This window comes from Rutidosis leptorrhynchoides, chromosome 6 (genome assembly GCF_046630445.1).
Source record: "Rutidosis leptorrhynchoides isolate AG116_Rl617_1_P2 chromosome 6, CSIRO_AGI_Rlap_v1, whole genome shotgun sequence".
Lineage (NCBI taxonomy): Eukaryota > Viridiplantae > Streptophyta > Magnoliopsida > Asterales > Asteraceae > Rutidosis > Rutidosis leptorrhynchoides.
In genome coordinates this window covers 244,785,485-244,793,160 of record NC_092338.1, presented here as the reverse complement: position 1 = coordinate 244,793,160, position 7,676 = coordinate 244,785,485, and positions in this window count along the sequence as shown.

Below are 7,676 nucleotides of genomic sequence, written 5' to 3'. Positions count from 1 at the left end.
GCGCTCGAGTAGTAGTTTTGGAGAATATGGTGCAAAACTTAACAGCTCCAGCAACATCACCGGCATCAACATCAACACCAGTACCACCAACAACCCAAGTTTCAACATCACCTGCCTCAACATCTCATTCTGTACCTCGAGCCTAATCATTGTTTTACGTATCGTTCTATCTACTTTATCTTCGTTCTACATATCGTTCTACATCGATTATCTTCGCTTTACGTATCGTTCTACCTCATTTATCTTCGTTCGACATGGCAATTATGTAATCTCTAATGTTTTAGAGATCACGTAATTAAGTACTAACGATAAATCAAATGAGTTTAATATCTTATTGACTCATTAGATCCATGATTACATCCGAAGAAAATATATATGCAAGTATATTTTCATAAAGATTGTAATTAAAATTTCCTTCGTACAAACTATTAGTGATATAAATATTTTAACGGGTAGGTAGTACCCGAGGAATATTTATGATTTCACATTAATAAGTTACACTGTACATTCTTCGAATCTGATTCAACGGTCATTCTATTTACAACCATCGATATACGTATTCGTTCACCATAAAATAACCATTTCTGTTCAAATTTCATATTTGGATTTTGACCTATCAGAATCCAACAAGTGGCATAATGAAGAAACATTGGACAAATTAAAAATTTGTTAGAAACACACGAATTAACTATGATGAATATTGTTAAGATTCCACGCTAACTGTTCCTAGCTAACTGTTCTCAGCTAACTGATTAACATTTAATTTATCGCAATTTACATTCTCGCAATTTTATTTATTGTTATTTAATTTCTGCACTTTACATATTGTCGGGATACATGTACAACAATACGTCGGATTAATTCTAAGACAATACGTTGTGCAATGGGTCATGATATATATTTATTTAATTTACGCACTTTAAATAACGGGACACGTATACAAGGTTTCGACCTATCATATTGACCCATCTATATATATATTTCGGAACAACCATAGACACTCTATATGTGAAGGTGGGAGTTGGCTATACAGGGTCGGAGTTGATTCCAAAATATATATATACTTTGAGTTGTGATCGACATTGAGACCGGTACACGGGTCACGATACGTATTAATTAAGTATATATATTAAATTATATATAAATATATTGAACTGTTGAACTATTAGACCATTGAACAATCGGACTATTAGTCTGCTAACTATGGACAAGTAAAATGAATTAAAATATTGATTATACCATATGGAACTAAACAATTCTTCAAGTTTGCCACTTGAATTCATCTTAAACCTCATTTGTACCTTGACAATTACAATTCGCGTTCAAATCTTTTCATGATTCTTGAAAACACCTCTATCGGAAAGATGAACCAACCGCACTTCATCTACGGAAGAAAAGATTTATGCACCTAAAAAACTCTCGAATCCAAATTCATAGTTTAACACATACCGTGTTGAATCTTTTGCCATTTATTAGCAAAAACAACCCTAGAGTTCCTTTTCAAGAAGTTAATTTTGTCACAGCTCCACTTCGACTTCTCAGTGAGACTACTCCTAATATAACCTCGATAATTATACCTTGTCCTTTCGCCGTCGTTATCGGAGAACCTTTTATATTTCACAACATCATCAGCAGATGTACCAGCAACTAGTTATCTCTTTGGCGAAATCCGCAATCAGTATTTTGAAAATCTCGTAGAAATTCTCCCAGTTATACCGAAAACATCTATCCCTAAGAATTAAATAATTCGAATGTGAAGTTTCTGAAAAACACCCTGGACTATGAAGTAGTTCTTGAAATGCGGATGAAGCAGTAAAAAAAAAAATCATAAACGACCTTAATAGTCAAAAGTTTACGATGAAGTACAGTATGTTGGAAAAGCCCAGAAAAAGAAAAGGGTTGAAACTGGAAAATGGATTGAGCAAAGTATGAAGGAGACCGTGGACAAATCATGAAAACTAAACCTGACTTCAAAGAATCCAAACGATTCAGTGCCTGCTGAAACCGTTAGTAAGAACCCTACTCCTTATTCTAAACCTTTCTGGATGATATTCTTCATCATTATCTTATTTTAGATATTATAAGATATCTTCATATCTTCCGTTATATATATATTCTCCATATTCCTGGAGATATTTTCACAACTATTCCTATCTGCGATCATGTATCTCTCCGTAATATCTGCGTTATAAAAGAAACTGTATTAGTTTCTAAATTCTGAAACCTTCGAGTTTAAAATAGGAATGTTCTGAAGCAGGGTTGGGAACTGATGCATGAATTAGTATAATATAATGAAACTTGATCAACTTCATTATATTACAGTAAGTCATGTTAAGTTTCTAATGGAATGTGACGATTCACAGTACCGTCATCATATGCCATGTTACACGGCTCTTACATTCTATCCAATCTCTAAACATATCAAGAAAATATTTTCTTGATGATTCGGTTTTTTCCAAGATATTCTGGTAATTTGACAAATCAAAATCGTGTCATTACCATTTTCTTTCTAAGAGCATTAGCTATGTTCATTTCAAATTTCATACCTACGAATTCCGGACCATTACTCGCTTGACTCGAAGTCGGGAAGAGAAAATGAAAACATAAGGCCCTGAAAAAAAAAAAAAAAATGAAGAATACAAAGGCCGATAACAACCCCGAAATTTCAAATCGTGTATATCAATGCGTATAGCAATATAAAGACACGGGAGAACTAGAAATACTATGAACACAAGAGTATAGTAGAAGTAAATAGATTCTTTCGGCGGTAGATAGAAAAGAAGAATTATAGATACGAAAGTTAGCAGTATATCAAGAATCAAGACGGGATGTAGCATATTGATGAATACTTTAAGGTATGAACCAAGGGAGAAAGAATAGAAGGTGTGAGTTGTGGAAAATAAGGAAACGAAGGGGTGAATTTACAGAGAAATATCTGACAGAGAAATCGAAACAGATTGCCGCATTTAATCAAAGAAAATACTGATTTTCTAAATCACCGAAGAACCAAATCTTAATACGTAAGAATTTCTTTAAATCCCTTAAATTCCGAAAATCAATCCTAACCACGTCATCAGTTGAAACTAATGTATTTATTTAACCATTTCACTCTTTTGGTGATAGCCTCACTCGTACGCTTCACATGATCGAGTCGTTTTATCTATATCTCTCAATAATGATAAAACTCCATTATTACCTCATATTCGTCATGAAAACATTTCTATTGTTATCCATGACGACCTCTAACAAATTTCGGGGACGAAATTTCTTTAACGGGTGGGTACTGTAACGACCCGGAAATTTCCGACCAAATTTAAACCTTAATCTTTATATGTTTCCGACACGATAAGCAAAATCTGTAATGTTGAGTCTAGAAAGTTTGAAAATCTATATTCGGATAATCAATTACCCTTTTGACCTCTGACCATTTTCCGACGATTCACGAACCTTGTGTGTAAATAAATATGTATATATATATAGTGTATAAATATTCCATCATATAAATAGTAAATATTGCATAATTAATACTATGTAAGGTTAATATATTAAAGTTAAAAAGATAATTGTTAGACTAATATTAATATTATTACTTTCATTATTATGATTAATATTAAATTAATAATAATATCAGTATTATTAGAGATATAGACATGAGGTTTGATACATATAAATTGTTATAATTATAATTTTTTTTAATTAGATATATATATAATTTTTTTAATATATACTAAATAGATATGGAAAAATTGATACATGTAACTTGTTATAGCATTATTAGTATTAACATTATTTTTATCATTATTGATATCATTACTATATTATTATAATGAGTAGGAAAAATTATGATTACGATTATTATTATTATTATTACTCTTTTTATTATTACCCTTATCATTAAGAATTATTATTATTAATATAAATTATTATCATTATTATTATTTTAAATGTAATATTGGTATAATCTCGTGAATAACATTATGATTATTAATAATAATATAATTAATATTAACTAGTATTAGTATTAAAAAAAAAATCATTACTTTCATTTAAAATTACCATTTTCATTATTTTCATTATTTTCATTAATTTTTTATCATTATTATTATTATTAATAGCATTATTTTACTAATAATATTATTAGAAATTTTATTAAGGATATCAAAAGCATAATTCTTATTATTATTTATAAAATTATATTTAATAATTATTAATATTTATTTATATATATAAAGGCAACCAAGCTCGTCCAAATTCTGGGTGTCTTTCAAACTGTAGGTAATTGAAACCTTTTTGCTAAACTAGTACAAATCAATGTGTCATCACGATAACAAGTCCAAAATTCGGTGCAAATCATTATCAGATTTTCTTTTATATATTTTACTTTGTTCTTGTCTGTATGGGGGAGAAAACCATCGATTTTTTTTTCTCTGATATGAATCCAACAATTATTCACGAGATATTGACTGGATCATCGACCTTCCTCCATGAATAACAATTACATTTATTTCAGTTAGGTTTTGATTTTATAAATTAAATAAAAGTTATTTCAATGGCACGGGCTCTGTTCTTATTCCATATTATCAGAGAATTCGGATTCAAGGAAATTTTAAAAATATAAGATTGCAGAGTTGTTAGTATTCACATAACAAAACTATCTGCAAAAAAATGAGGTCTTAATTTTAGAAATCAAAGACGAATTCATAGAGTTAAACTTTTATATCAAAAAGTCAAACGATGTGTTTATGGTGAAATTCGAACTTGTTTAGGTGTTTCGAGTTAAATTGTTGATGCAGATAGTTTATACGGAAGATTTGCAACCTTTTTCATGTTGTAAATGAAGTCCGAAACGTTCTTAAAATCAAAGTTGCAGTTTGAGTTCTTGAGAGTCAGTCTCGACTATATTTTTTTTTATTATTATCTGATTAATTGTATTAAATTATTTTGTGTCTGTTAATTCCGAATACAAGTCGATTTTACGTATCACAATCTAATTCAAACTGATTATTAAGCATTTTGTTTGGGGATTTGGTTTTCTGATCGATGGGCAAGAGTAAAGAGATGAAGAGTATTAAATATAGGTTATAATTAAACCGGGGTAATTGATTACAGAAAAGATAGATCGGAGGAATGGTTAGGAGTTGGTTTGGCTTAACGGGAGGTTGTGGGTTCAATTCCCGACACTGATAGTTACACATTTTTTTTTGAAGCTCATTACTTCATTAAAGGTAGTTATTTGATTATTATTATTATTATCATTAATTATTATTACTATTATCATTATTATCAAAAAAAAAAAATAACATTTTATGTAACACTATCATTTTTATTATTTTTATCATATTTATTATTATTATTATTATTATTATTATTATTATTATTATTATTATTATTATTATTAAAAGGTAACATTATTATTAAAGTTATAATTACTATTAAAAATCATCATTTTTATTAAAATTATTATTTTTATCACATATATCATTTTATCATTTAAATTAAAAAGTATTATCTTTAACCCTATTATCAATTATCTTTATCTTTCCTAATATTATTTTAGTAACAATATAATTTTAACAAACAAAAGATATATATATATATATATACCTAAATATACAAAATATAAATATAACATAACAAAAATTTATATATTTTTTTTTAAATATATGAAACACACACACATATATATATATTACTAATAAGAATATGATATAACTAATAAATTCAAATATAAAATTATTGGTCAATGGCAATTACGTATATTAATATATATATACCTGATATAGGTTCGTGAATTCGAGGCCAACCTTATAATTAATCAATGGTGTTATATGTATTTTTACTACAAAATACAGTATGGTGAGTATATAGTCCCTTTTAAACTCTAAATATTTTTGGGCTGAGAATACATGCGATGTTTTTATAAATGATTTACGTTATGGACACAAGTGATCAAAAATAAATTCTACGTTGAGTTGTACCATGGCATATTTCTTTATACTTGGTAGCTAATATTTACGTGAGGAGCGTAAACGCGAATCCTGTTGATAGATCTATCGGGCCTGACAACCCCAACCGGGCTGGACGACCAGTTTTAAACGGTTGCACAGTACTTCGTTTCGTTACTACACTTGGTACGGTGTAGGGTTTATTTAAGAATATGCTACTGTGATTTAAATGTTATGTATGGTTACCAAGTGCTCAACGACTTTTTCATACACGAGGAGTGTAATATGTATAACATGAAATCTTGTGGTCCATAGTTATAACGCTGCTAGCGTCAAACCTATATATCTCACCAACTTTATGTTGACGTCTTAAAGCATGTTTATTCTCACGTACGTATAGAATCTTCCGCTGTGCATCTGCTCATGTTAAGGACATTACTTGGAGTCGATCATCGCTATGGAACCAAATGTTGATGATTTCGTCCAGGGGAATAAGGACGGGTCCTCACACAACATTACAGACTTTGCTTATTTTTTCCAATGTTTTCTTCATTATGCCACTTGTTGGATTCTGATAAGTCGAAATCCAAATATGTAATTGAATGAAAATGGTCATTCTGTGGTGAACGGTTGCGTATATCGGTGGATGTAAGTAAGATGGTAAATGACCGTTGAATCAGATTCAAAGAATGTACATTATAACTTATTAATGTGAAATCTAAATATTCCTCGGGTATTACCTACCCGTTAAAATATTTTCACCATTAACAGTTTGTACAAAAGAATTTTTAATTACAATCTTAATGTAAACATATATATATATATATATATATATATATATATATATATATATATATATATATATATATATATATATATATATATATATATATATATATATATATATTTTTCTTCAGTTGTAATCATGGATTTAATGAGTCAAAATGATATTAAACTCATTTGATTTACCATTAGAATAACAATATATAATCTCTAAAATATTAGAGATTACATAATCGTCATGAAGAACAAAGATAAATGATGTAGAACGATACGTAGAACGATGATTATGCTTGAGGTACAGAATGAGATATTGAGGTGTGTGATGTTGAAACTTGTACTACGGATGTTGTTGTTGGTGATACTGGTGTTGCAGGTGCTATTGCTGAAGCTGGTAGGTTTTGCACCATGTTTTCCAAATTGATTACTCAGGTGCGAAGCTCGTTGACTTCTTCGATTACTCTGGGATGATTTACGGTTGTAACAAGTGGAGGAATAAGGTTAAGAATTTTGGATATCATATAATCATTGCGAGATATCCTGGAAATGAGGGTGAATATGGTGTTTCGGACAAGTTCGTCAGTAAATGCTTCAGGTTTTTCACCAAGAGGTGAATTCGGTTGGTGGAAGGGATCGCCTTCTTCGCGTCTCCATTGATTAAGTTGGCTACGAATCCATCAGGTGAATTGGGGATGGCTGATTGGTTGATCCATTCTGGTGACGCTGCTTCTGGAGCTTAGGTGAAACTCCATATCGGAATAGCTGTCGGAATCCGAGGAATTCGAACTGGTTGAGGGATTCATCTCGTACGATTAGATGAAGGATTTTCGATAAGAAATAGATTATAGGATGTAGATTAGTACCCTGCAATACATAATTTACATATGCATATATAATACTAAAATTCCATAAGTTACGAAGGAATCTACGGAAGCTGTCAGGAAAGGTCTA